We start from the raw sequence: 13,195 nt of genomic DNA, 5'->3' as shown, positions 1-13,195 counted from the left end.
TTGGTTGTCCTGGGCCCAGCTGTCGAGAGAGAAGAGAGAAGGCTTGTCCCCTCCTGGGTGAAGGCCCCTGCCCAGGGGCAGGTGGCTCCTGCTGGCCCTGCACATCTCTGTCTGCCAAGAGGACAGGGGACCAGCCAGAGAGGGGCTCGGGGAGTTGGGGCATAGTCTAGGATGGGCACTAAATCGCTGTGCGGTCTCAGACAAGAGTGGGCTGCTCCGGGCCTCTGTCGCCTCAACTATGAAGAGAAGGGTGTGGCCCAGAGTCATAGAATTCTACCTCTGGGAGAAGCTTTGCAGGCCAGATAGTCTGGAGTGTCCGTCGCTAGTCTGTGGCTACTGATGGCAGATTCCTGCTCCTCAGAGAGTCCCCTCCCCCCTTCCGCCCCCGGCAGCCTGGCAGGCCCCTTGCTTTCACGTCTCACTCCTGGGCGCTTTTCGGGGAGCTCCTAGAGGTAATTGGTGTGATTTCCTCAGTGAGGTCCAGGCCCCTCCTGCCTTAGATGAGGAACCTGAGCCGCACCGGAGTCTGCCACACAGTGAGCTGCGGACGCAGCTGTGCCTGGGTCTCCGGTCGGCACAGTCAGCTGACCCCGGGGTCCTGCAGGCCCAGGGCCTCCTCCCCAGCTTCCCTCCGCTGAGCCCGGGGCACAGCCTCCTGGCTTTCTGCCTCTAGACCAGGAAGGGGGAGCCCAGGCAAGGGGCCCTCAAATCCCTCCCACCATCCTTGCTCTGCACCAGGCTGGCCATGGCGGGCACGTGCCTCTTTTCCGGTTTTTACTTTGAACACATGAGGGCTTAGCAGGTGCTTTTTGGTGAGAGTGGTCCCAATAAAAGAGAATTTGTTACTCTCACCTCCAAAAACCGCCAGCCCCTCCTCACCTGGCAGCATTAGTGCACAAACGAGGGCACATTCCTCATCTCATTCTATCTCACAGTTATTATCTGCCACATTCCGTCACAAGTGAGGAAACTGAGGCTCAGGAAGGGTCAGAAAGGTAAGCAAGGTCATGAGCTATTCAATAAGTGTTAAAGAGAATTGTTAAATGAAGATTTTGATTTTCAAATAAAAAATAAAGAAGCACTTACTATTGCACGCTCTGAGTGATTAGTATGATTAACTTTAATGACTCATTTCCTCCTCACAACCATCCCATTATTACCCTCATTTTAGAAATGAGAAATTTGAGGCACAGAGAGGTTAAGTAATGTCCCAGAGCCACACAGCTAGTAAGCAGCAGAGCCAGGATCTGAGTCCAGCCAGTCTGGCTCCGGGGGCCACGCACTTAGCCACCCTGCCAAACCATCTGTGCAGAGTCAGGTCTAAACAGCTCTGTCCTGGCCGGGCGCGGTGGCTCACGCCTGTAATCCTAGCACTCTGGGAGGCCGAGGTGGGCGGATCGTTTGAGCTCAGGAGTTCGAGACCAGCCTGAGCAAGAGCGAGACCCCATCTCTACTAATAATAGAAAGAAATTATATGGACAGCTAAAAATATATATACAGAAAAAATTAGCCGGGCATGGTGGTGCATGCCTGTAGTCCCAGCTACTCGGGAGGCTGAGACAGGAGGATCCCTTGAGCTCAGGAGTTTGAGGTTGCTGTGAGCTAGGCTGACGCCACGGCACTCACTCTAGCCTGGGTAACAGAGTGAGACTCTGTCTCAAAAAAAAAAAAAAAAAAAAAAACAGCTCTGTCCACTAGAACTTTCTGTGCTGCTGGGGATGTTCTGTGCCTGTGCTGTCCAAGATGGTAGCCACTAGCCACATGTGGCTGAGGAGCACTTGAGATGTGGCTGGTGTGACTGAGGAGTTGCTGAAGGTGGGGAGGAAAGCAGCCCCCCACACCCAGCGTTGGGCTCTGGTTTCTGAACAATGGCCACATGAATAGCCACAGTCCTGAGCGTAAAGAGAAACTCATGGCATCACAGGCCAGGCTGCCCACCTGCCCTAGGAAGAAGGAAGCAAGACAGGGAAAGGCGAAGGAGCAGACCCTGCCCCGCACAGCCAGCCAGGGAGGACACGCAGAGCCAGCTCTCCCACTCACAATCCCCATGGGGCGCCTTCACGTCCCTGCTCTCTCTCCTCCCGCACCCCTCGCCCCTCTCCTGTGTGTGAGCAGGTGACTGCGTCACATTCCACACATACAAGAAGAGAGAGATCCTGCCCACGGCTCTGAACACTGAGCCGTGGAACCCACGGCCCCGTGGGCAAGGTTAGTCCTCAAATCCGGTCAATTCCTGATCCAGACTTACACTCTCCACTTTTGGGCTTATCGGTGGCAAAGCCTTAATCCCCGCCAGGCACTTGGCGCGGAGGCTGCCTCCTGCCCTGCTGTCAGCTGGTGTGTGCGCAGGGAGCGCAGACTCATTTTAATATTGGCTGGAGCTAAACCTCATTAGAAAAGTAAATTTGCTGTAGCTGCAAAAAAAAAAAAAAAAAAAAAGCAACCCACACAACCCTTCCAAAACTAAATAGAAAACACTAATTCCAGATTATTTGATTATTTGATGTTATTTGATGTTTTCTGCTCCCGGCACCTGGTGCAGGGCCTGGAACACAGTAGGCGCTCAGTCAGTGCTGGTGCCAGTGAGCTGAATTTCGAGTGAACCCTGACTACCCTGTCTCCTTTCAGCATGGGTTAGAAGAGGTCACAGATTTGAAGTTTTTGTAAACTTCACAAATTTTTTTAGACAATCAATTGCCGATAAATTGGAGCAATTACATTTAACAATAATTAGACATGAAAATATTGTTGTCTTTTGGCAAGGACAATATCAGAAACACTGAGGGGTCTAATGAGGGGTGCTCTGGGTTCTCTGGGCCTGGATAAGGAAGGGCCGGGCCCAGCCCAGGCCTGGAGGTGTGGTGAATCAGACAGGTGAGGGCAGGAGGTGGGACAGACTGCAGCGATTCCAATGGGATTGGCTCCAGGGCTGGCCTGGCCAGAGAATTGCTACTCCAAATTCTAGAGCCATCCAGGGCCTGGAAGAAAGGGGGGAAGGGTGTATAAAATAAATAAATTAAAATTCATCTAGCATTTCCTCTAAAAATTGTCTGGTGAAATAAGGGTTCCCCAATTTATAGACCTTCAGCAAACCAGGGCTCAGAGGGCTCAGTTTTTCCCAGAGTCCACTAGACTGGCCATGGTTGGAGCCAAGATGGGACCCCAGACAGTCTGGCTGAGGGCCTGGCCATCTGCCCCACTTCCATGTCCCCTTGCTGGCCTTCTGTAAGGTCCCCAAAGGTCTTGTCTGGCAGCATGGGGAAGGGGTCTGTGAAAGAGGCTTCTCTTCTTCCTTTTCCCCAAATGCCAGTTTTCCCCAGACCCCGCACCCTTCCCCATTGCTCTGCATTCCAGGCCCAGGAGGGTAAGGGCAAGGGCCAGAGATGGAGAGAGCCCTCAGCACTGGGAGATGGCTGAGGGCAAGGGGTTCCCTGAAGGTCCCTGCACAGTCTCAACGCTCCTGACCTCACAGCCTGTCGCCCCTTGCCCTTGGGCCTCCCTCTGAACGCCCCCCCTCCCCCCCCATTCATCAGAGCCATGGGAGAGAGCCTTCCTCAGTAGAATGTCCACCTGTTTCACTGAGGGGCCTCCCGCAGGGGCAGACGACTGCCTTAGTGGAAGTGCATGTTGGGGGTGGTTGGAAGTGGGGCCCTTGGCCTGCCCCAACTCACTGCTCTGTCTGCATGCCCTGACTGCTGCCCGTGTGTCTCCTCCTGTCATCTGCCTTTGTCTCTTGGCTCACTCTGCCTCCTCCTCTGCTGTCCCAGGCTCTCTCAGATTCCTTCTCCTCCTGAGTCTCTGTCTCTTCTGCCCTCCAGTTCTCAGCAGAGAGGTGTGCTCAGGCATCTATTCCAGCCACCCGGGGACACCATGCTCATCTCCCCAGAGCCTGGGCTCCGGGTCAGTGCATCTGCCTTCACATCCCACACTTGCAAAGCTCCCAGCCTGCCTCACCACCCTGTGTGCCACAACCAGGGAAAGTACAGGTGACTGGGCCCCTCACCCCCAAGAAACTACTATGAGAAAACCCAGGTCTCTCCAGAAGCCCAAATGGGGAACTGGGCTAGCCCCATGGCATCTTCCTCTGAAGCCTTCCGTCTCTGCCCTGGGCTCCAATCCTGTTTCTGAAGCTGCCCCCCGCACCCATGGCCCAGTTATCCACCTGCACCATGCTTCAGGGGGAACAGTTAGTACGTGCCCACCCAGAAACATATGTGTACATATTCAACGCAACACACGTGAGCTCCTAGCATGCTTGAACCTGGAGTGATTCTCAAGCATCTAAGGATCAGGTACAGAAATAGGAAAAGCAGCCACCGGCTCCAGTGCTGAATGGGGCACAAATACAGTAACTCTCCCTGTTCCATTAGCCTTAGCAAGCATTTTTACTTCCATCAAAAGGGGCAGTGGGAAAATGTCATGCAGTTCCAGAATCTCTGGGGATGATGGGCACAGACTAGGCAGAGTGGGAAGTCTCCTTGAGGGACTCATGGGGACCAGTCCTCCTCCCATGGGCTTGAGACTTGGTCCAGTAAGGCCAATAATGGTAATCAACTAAGCAGGTTCTGGGAGGAAACGTCTCAGTCTCTGTAGTGGATATTGGCAGAGGTAGGGGGATAGAAGGCACAAAAGACAAGTCCTAGAAAACCCGAGAACAACCGCCCTGTGCAGCTGCATGCCCCCACAACCCTAGTAACTTAGGAAGCTGTGTGCCTCCCATTGCCACACGAACACACAGTAGTTTCACGGTGCTATGCACTAGCACATCGCAGCCCATCACTTTGAACAGTGCATGGCCACACAACCCAAGCCCAGGGTCCCACTGGGTACCCCACCCACACTGTTGCCCATGCAGACAGAGCAACCCCCACCAGCACCGGGCGAGCAACTGCCAGCAAAAGGCCCCCTTCGGAGTCTGCAATAGAAATGTCTGGAGTCCCTGAGCTCCAGCTCCTACAAGAAGCCATCTAGCTGGTGCATGCCTGAGACCAGGCCTGACCAGATGACAGGGCGGGGAAAGGAGGATGTCAAGACCCCCCTCTGTGTGTAAGGGAAGGGGAGGGTGTTGGTCTCAGCTGCTTGATAGGAGGCTTTCACCCCCTTTCCCTGGCACTGCGGGATCTGGTGGCTTCCTTCTTTCTTCGCTCCTGCCTCAACTCTCAGCTTCGTTTTTTAAAGTTGTATGTTCTGACTTCTGACTTCGGAGGGATCAGGACCTCAGGCCTGAGCCCAGGTGCAGCCTGGAGGGTGGTGAACTGGTCATGCCTCCTTCCTCCTTGCTACAACGGAGGTCCCACGGACCCTTTGCAACCCCTGCCACCTCTGGGCCCCTCTGCCCCACAGAGCTGGGGTTCCCTGAAGAGAGTTAACTTGGCAGTGCCCAGGTGCTGCAGGTCGGATGGTGATGACTGTCGGGGGACAGAGGGCGGCATAGGGGTGCGAGGCACCAGGAACCACCTGCTGAGGTGGCCAGCGACCGCCGCCTAAAAGCCCAGGGCCAATTATTAGAAGCTCGTAAGAACCAGTTCTTCCCTTAACCCGGTCCGAGGAGGGCAGGCAGTCCCCAGGTTTTGTTCCGCAGCCCCATGGAGGCAGCGCCCCCAGCCCGGCTGGGTTCTCGGCCCCCTTTCCAGCTGCCCCCACTGCGCGCACAGAGCACACACACACACACACACACACACACACACACACACACCACGCGCGCGCCCGGGAGGACATGGCGTGGGTACTGATGCGGACGCATAAAGGGGCTCTGTGCGCGGCGCGGCGCCCGCGGGGGACGCGGGGCGCGGGGAGCACTGACCTGCGGCAACGAGTCCGGATAGTCCCCGGCGCGGTCCATCGCGGGCGGCGGCCCCTACGCCCCGGCCCCGGCGCCCCCAGGCTGCAGCCCCGGGCCGCGCGCGCCTCCCTCCCCGGGTGCTCTTGGACTCCGGGCCCCCGGGGGCCACTTCATAGCCGCGGGGTCCGCGCGCTCGCCCGCCCGTAGCCCCGCCCGGCCCCGCCGCCCGGCCCGGCTCCTTCTGGGCTCAGCGAGAGGCGGCGGCCGAAGCCTGGGAGCGCGCTGGAGGGCGCAGGCAGGGAGGCGCGGGGAGGGGCGGGGAGCGGGAGGGGGAAGGCGGGGGGCGGGAGCGGGGAGGCGCAGGGGCGGCGGGGGATGCGCGGGGCGGCCGGGGCGCGCGGCCGGAGCCGAGCCGACCGGGCCGGCGCAGAGTCCCCTCGGCAGCGGCTGGTGCGCCGGTGCCGCCGCGGCTCTGACAGCGCTCCCGCCCCGCCCCCACCCCCGCTCCGCGCCCCCGCCCCCGCCCCCGAGCGAGCGCGAGCTGCCGGCGGGACCCGCACAGCTAATGGTCTGTACCAAGCTCGCCGGCTGCGGCGGGGGCGCGAAGAGGGAGGCGGGCGAGGAGACTCCCCCACTCCCGGGATTGGCATCACCTCTAGCCCCCGACCCCCGACGCACACCCTCCCCAGGGGAGGAGGCTGCAGCTTCAGGCGCTGGACCAGGGGCTGCGGGCGGGGCCGAACGCACCAGGCCTTGGCTCTGTAGAGTTAAAGCTCGCCCGGCCCCTGCTGCACCCCCATTCCACCCCGCCTCCATCCTGGCTGTTCCTGGCGCCCAGCTTGGCAGTCTCTCTCAAAGGGTGATTGTTTCCGGGCTGGGCTGTTGGGGGGAGGTTCTCTGGGACCGAGAGGCAGAGCTGGGGATCTGGTGGTGGTGGGGGGGGGCGGATGTGGCTCCCTCCTTGGCTTCAGGCACCCAGAGTGGAAGGTGGCTGGTGGTACCTTGCCAGGATACAGGGGCGCTTGTGTAGGGTGTGGTGGGGGTCCTCAGGCTCAGGCAATGGGGTGGCCCCACCTGTCTGCACTTCTTCACTGCTGCCTTGTGGAAGGGCACGTGGAGCTGCTGTCAGCCCTCTCTCCTCTGCCCCGCGGCCCCGCCCCAGGGCAGTCAGTGCACTGGGCATTCCAAAGAGAAGGCGGGGAAGCTGGATCTCCAAGAATTCCCGGTGCCCCTTGCCTGTGTCTGCCGGTGGGCTGGGGATGTGGCCAGCAGTGGGTGTGTCTGTATGTGTATGTACACATGGATGTTTGCCGGCGCACACATAAGGTTGTGTGGAGCCATCTGCAGAGATATTTCCAAATGCTCTTCCGTCAACTTGCCAGAGACTTAGGAGCTATCCTTGTACTCATTTTAGAGCTTTGCATCCTCCCTGCTGGTCTTCCTGGACACCTGTAGTGAGGGCCATGCCAGCCGTGTCTCTTCACGGCCCCAGAGGGCAGCTCTGCAGCGTGGTTCTGGCCCCAGCAGGCCAGGGGTTGTCAGTGCTTTCTTCCAGGTGTGGGCCTGCCACGTTCTTCCGAACCCAGTGACCAGCTTTAGACCACTGCTAGGCACTGGGCATCAAAGTTGTGCCACTGTACTGTGAGCCGAGGCTGAGAATCACAGGCCTCTTCTGTTGCCTTTCCTGCCGGGTCAGGACCAAGCCAGGTCCTGCTCTTTCCACTGAGTATGTTGGGAGAGGCTACAGAATCAACCACTTTGTCACCTTGAGATGAGGAAGGGACCCCACCATCCACATCACCCCCCATTTAAAAATATGCTTAATTATTATTCTCTCTAGCGACAGCTGTCCCTCTTTCTTACTCCGTCTTTTATTCCTGTGCTTAACCGTCCTCTTGGCTGGCAAGAAAGTTCCTCCAAATCCAACCTGAGTACCTCCTGCTGCAGTGCAGGCTCATTTCCTCCTTCTCCAAGTGAAGCATGAATTACAGAAAGCCCTGCGTTGCTTTTTCCTGCCCGTACTGGAATAACCCTTGCTCCTTTAGCCTCTCTAAAGGAACCTTTCCCAAGACCATGTTTTCCTTCTGATATTTTCCTTGCCTCCACACTCTGCACCCCCTGACTCCACACCAGCCTGAGGGAGGGGAAAGGCAGGTGTGGGGGTAGGACAGGGGGCCCCCAGAGAGCGCAGAGGCGGGGCCAGGACATCCTGGAGGGCAAACTGCCTCTGTCCTCTGCTGAGCCAGCCAGTCCCAGTCTCAGGATCACTAAACAGTAAGGGGGAAATGACCCTGGAGACTGCCTGGTTTCAGCCCCCGTTTGATGAATGGGGAAACTGAGACCCACAGAGGGGATCATCAGTGTGTGGGGGTCACACTCATTTCTAGGCTCTTCCCCCAGGACAGGGCCCAGCCCCCAAGTGGTGTGCTCAAGGAAGATGGCAATGAGGAGAGTTGGGTTTCAGGCCAGTTTCGAAGGCACCACTGAGTGAACAGGCCAAGGACCTCCCCTCCTGGCCAGTCTCCTCAGTAATAAGGCAGGGATTGGACTGAGTGGTCTGGCCTGTCTGGTCCTGCCGGGCTGTGGGCTGTGGATGCTCCCGCAGGTGTTCTCGGGTGCTGCCTCTCAGCTCATGGGAGCTCAACCAGATGCAGTAGGAAGAGTGACAAGCTTTACCTCATCATTCTGTAAGAACAAGAGTGGTAATAAAACCCTTTTCTAGGGATCTGTCTTGCAATTTAGCCCCGGGCTCTGTTTACAGAATTTTTTAATATTAATTTTTAGAGCCAACTTAAAACAACAATGTGAGATTAAAATTAGCATGATAAGACTCAATGAATACATAACAGCCTGCCACTAGTTTCGGTGGGAAGTTTTGGCAGCACCCCAACTATGTGGACATACACAAATGCACTAACATCTATGTAGACACAAAACATGCATTAGAAGCAGATACACATGCAAACATACCAGAATGAATGCACAGGTGTACTTTCATGTACCTCATGTGCACATATAAATGCGTGCACATGTACATACCCACACACACCTGCACCCACAAAGACTCATATGTACACACACCAGTCCCCACGAGGTGGACTGAGCCATTACTGCCCATTCCTACCCTGTTCTTGGGCTTCTTGCTTGGCTCCTGCTGATCTATGCAAATCCTTCCCTTCCACATCTGAATTTAGTGCCTCTCCACAACTTGGCCCTTGCTCCGAACATCTGGAGCAGCCCCTAGGTCTCCTTGAATGATTGATCTTCCTCTCCTCCCTGCCTCTCCTCCCAGGAGCGAGCCCCTCTTCTCAGAGGCCCCCAAAGTCTAGCACCAGAATGTTTAATATGCAAAGCCTGGGTCTGTCTCCTGGGACAAGCCGTTATGTGTTTATTGTGTAGTAAGCAAGATGGGAGCCCTGCCCCCCCCCCGCCCCCCACTCTGGTACTGGCCCAGTTCCCATCATCAGAATCCCAGAAGAGTCCCACAAAACCATCATCTGCAATGCAAAACCCGCAAAACAACTGGGAGGGTCTTAGGTTTTCTCCAAATCACCTGTGCCCTAATTTAATATGAATACCAATTAGTTTACTCTTATCAGTTAATTGTTCCCCTCGTGGATTCTCTCTGCCTTGGCCTCTCTTTCAGCAGGAGCTTTGGTCTGCTACAGACTCCTAATGATGCTTCCTTTTCCGGCCAGCCTTCCTTCTCAGCTAACCACCCCCGAGAGGTAATGCAGCCCTCGCTCTGCCCATCTCTGCTGTCTGATTGCTGGGGCCTCCATTTTTAGGGGGCCGTCCAATCCCCCCTTGCTCCCAGCAGGCATCTATAGCGGTGATTCTGCTCATGTGAGTGGAAAGCTCCAAGGAGGAATCTGTGCACATGCTTACCCATCATTGCCCCGGCAAGGACGACAGCACATACACACGCGTGTGCACACACAGGCACCATCAGAGTGGAGGGAGCAAGAGGAGGAAAAGCTGCCCTCTGCCTCAGCAGCAGGGTGGCTCCCTGGGGACCCAGTCATGCCTTGCAGTGTCTGGCAGGCAGGTCTGAAATGCTCGTGCAGTGCTCCTGGCTGGACGCGTGTGGATGTGTTGTTGTGGGCGGTTGAGTTCATGGCTCAGACAGACAAAGGGGAGGAGATCTTTAATTCTTCTCCTTCATCAGGAGGCTGCTGTTCCTCCTTTGGATCTTGAATACTCTTGTTTCCCCCTAGCAAATTGGAAATGGTCATTTGGTCCCAAGGACCAAATGTCTCAGTTCCTCCCCTCTCTGCCCCCTCCCCTCTGCCCAGGCAGTGCCAGCATCCTTCCCCAGCCGCAGCAAAGGGGCTGACCCCTGCGCCCTCTCACATCTCTGCAGCCAGGGCAAAGGTGCAGGTACATGGTGTTGAAACACTTAAGTCACTCAAAGTTCATTTTGCTTTGTTTTTCCTGTGGCCAAGGGAGGCGTGGGAGGCAATGGGAGCAGAGCCCTGCCACTTGGGGGAGCATCTGTCTGAGGCATACCTGGGACTGTTCTCTGTCCTTTTGGGGAAGTGAAAATGACCCACGTTGCCCCTTGACCTCCCCAGCTACCACCTAATGGCTCCCTGGACCCCTCCCAACCCACCCAACCCACCCGGGCTCCGCAGTGAGCTACCTCCCACTGTAGCACTTTCTCCAGGCTCCTCCGGGGCGCTTACTGATGTGTACTCGCCTTCGTTTGTTCCACTAATATTGGTTGAGCTCCTTCTATGCCAGGCACTCTCCTGGGCACCAGAGACAGAGCAGTGAACAACAGCCATCAGGAAACTTAACTTTGATCAGGCCCTTTATGCATATCAGGTAATGTTCTAAGTCTTTATGTGCATTAACTGATCTCATGGCATGAGGTGTTCTTTGTGAGGTACCATGTATGAGAAGGTTTTGTTGCAGTTTCCATTTTATAGGTCAGGAATCTGGGGTATAGTATTTAGGTAATTTAATCAAGGTCACATGCTCAGTAAGTGACAAAGTTGGCATTTGATACAGGCAATCTAGTTTCAGGACTCGCACTCCTCCTCACCAGGGCTTATGTGCCAGTGGGTCCATGGACAAACAGACGCAGAACACACACAGACATGGACGAGGTGCAGGAAGGAAACAAACAGGGTCAACAGCCGGAGAGAATCCTGGAAGAGGAGGAGCAGGGAAAGGAAGGCTCTTCAGAGAGGCTACGTTTGAGCTGAGCCTGCAGGAGGAGAGGGGCCAGCAGCGTGCAGGGCTGGGGCACCAGCGCTAGGCAAGGCTGGGTGTCAGCGAGAGGCTGGGTCCGTGTGGGGAACCGCACACAGCGGGTGAGGCTGGACTGCGGTGAGTGGGGAGACAGCTGTGAGAAGGAGAAGCACAGTCTCTTTTCTGAGTTTGAGGATCTGTGTGCATGACTGACCTGCACTTGTGTCTTCCAGAGAGTAGCCGTTCAATAAATATGATGGATGTAGTTGTTTAATTTCCTGCCTAAACTCCCCTCCGCAGCCAGGGTGATGGGCAAACATCCTAGACCTCTGGGTGTTAGAAGAGCTTCTGCAGAAGTGACTCCTTGCCCTTTGCTTTCTGGCTTTGGCAGACAGAAAAAGGTGCTAGAAACCCTCCCTCATGGGTTCTTTGATTTCACTCATTCATTTCAAGAGCCTACTCTGTCCGGGAACTTTGCTGGGGGCTGACAATATGGAAATGAAGGACCAGCTCCTGCCTGCACTCTAGAGGGCTGTTAGGGGACAGCCGGAGACCCAGGCAGGGGCTGCAGCAGGTGCCAAAAACTGGGTGGGGGGAGGGGCTAAGAGACAGGCAGCAGCCTCCAAATTCTTTTTGTTATCACCCAAGGGGCTGGGGCATAATGCCTTTTTGGGGTGGGAGGAAAGAAAAAGAAAACAACAGTTGTAACAGTTGTAGGTAAACTTCAGACTTATAACAGTGGCTTTTTATCAGGCACCTTCGGAAAGAAAAGTTTTGTACTAAAAAGTTTAAGAAACATAGCTCAGTGTATCAGAAGCAGATCTGTCCTCCCTTCAAGAATCCTCAGGTCTGTGACTTTCTTTTTTCATCCTTCTTCACCCTCCCCACCCCTGGAGCCAAGAGGGCGGCAGAAGTTGGGAGGGGGGTACTCACAGTTGGTGGACGTTGAGGTTCTTTGTCCAACCTACACATGGCCTGAGCTGTGCGCTATGCAGGATAGGAAAAGAGAGAACTCACATCAAATACTTCCTGACAGACTCCCTGATCATGGGAAGCGAGCGGGACTGGAGAACGTCTCTCCGTTGGCTTTATGAGACAAGCAAGAGTCTGCTGGGATTTCTGGGAAGTGAGAAAGAGGAAATAAGGATCCATGAATATTGGGGACAAAGCTTTTCCTTCCTCAGACATTGAGAAACGTGATGGAGCAAGGCCACATGGAAGTTTGGACACTGCTCTCAGCAAAACACGAAGCAGTTGGCTCTTCAGTGAGATTCCAAAGTTTGAAGTCCTGGGCCTCCTGCCCAGACAGTTAGCTCCCAAGCCTCCATAGCTGCACCCATGCCTGGGATGGGGAAAACTGCATGTTATCTGATGACTATTTCCTGGCTGAAAGCACTCAGAGTCTCTGTAGGGGAACTGGTGATCTGTCCTCACATGGTGTAGTGATGGATTAAGGGTCTAGGGAGTTAGGAGGAACTTTAATAGGCCCCCTGGGTTTGAGCACACATCTGACAGTTCTAATTCTTCAGCTCTGTTTTCTGCAAACGGATGGTCATTTTGGGCTTTCTGGTCTCTAATCCCTCATTCAGCAAAGCAAACACCCTAAATCCTCCATTATGTGGGTTTTACAGACTCATATATACGTATCTATGTTTCAGCACCGAGGCCAGCACCACTCATGAGAGGCATATGTTCTTGCATCTGGACCTAAGCAGTATCAGGACTCTGGAAGCCCAGCTCGAGCTTGGCAGGAGGGCATCGCCTTGTGGGGGCCAGGCTGACAGCTACGCGGAGCCCTGTCTCCAGGCCTGTAGTTGTGTGTCTTTGAAAAAGACAGGATCTTCTTTAAAGTGACAGCCAGATAAGACATACGAGTAGAAACAGGGTACTGTTCAGGGGAGGATTGGAGGCAGTTAAGAGGGCTCATGCTCCTAATGAGGGGACTGAGCTACATCAGGGTGGCAGGTACATTTTATGTTAGGTGCTGATTTCAGTAAATTTGTTGTGGATGTGTGAAGTGCTGTGCAGTGTGCTGTAGCTACACCTGCTGTGAGCAGGGCAGAACACCACAGCCAATCAATGATGTTTCCTTTGAGTGGGTGGCAATATATATATATATATATATGCAGACACACATACATAGAGAGAGAGAGAGAGATCCATTTCTGATGACAAGGTGATAGCTAAGATCCCTTTAACTTCTAGGATTGTATGTCT

At 55.1% G+C, this 13,195-nt stretch overlaps 1 protein-coding gene across 2 annotated transcripts in view; it reads right to left on the bottom strand.

The window, feature by feature from the left end:
• B3GAT1 (beta-1,3-glucuronyltransferase 1) overlaps nt 1-6,256 on the bottom strand; it is a 29,408-nt gene extending 23,152 nt beyond the window's left edge. Inside the window, exon 1 of one of the 2 annotated variants that reach the window (XM_069468662.1) lies at nt 5,804-6,256. The gene's annotated coding sequence lies outside the window, so the exon portion shown is untranslated. The remainder of the gene's footprint in view (nt 1-5,803) is intronic. The other variant, XM_069468663.1, reaches the window with a different exon arrangement.
• Between the last annotated feature and the right edge of the window lie 6,939 nt (nt 6,257-13,195).

The sequence above is a fragment of the Eulemur rufifrons genome, chromosome 6 (assembly GCF_041146395.1).
Source record: "Eulemur rufifrons isolate Redbay chromosome 6, OSU_ERuf_1, whole genome shotgun sequence".
Taxonomy (NCBI): Eukaryota; Metazoa; Chordata; class Mammalia; order Primates; family Lemuridae; genus Eulemur; species Eulemur rufifrons.
This window is presented reverse-complemented; position numbering and strand designations above follow the sequence as displayed.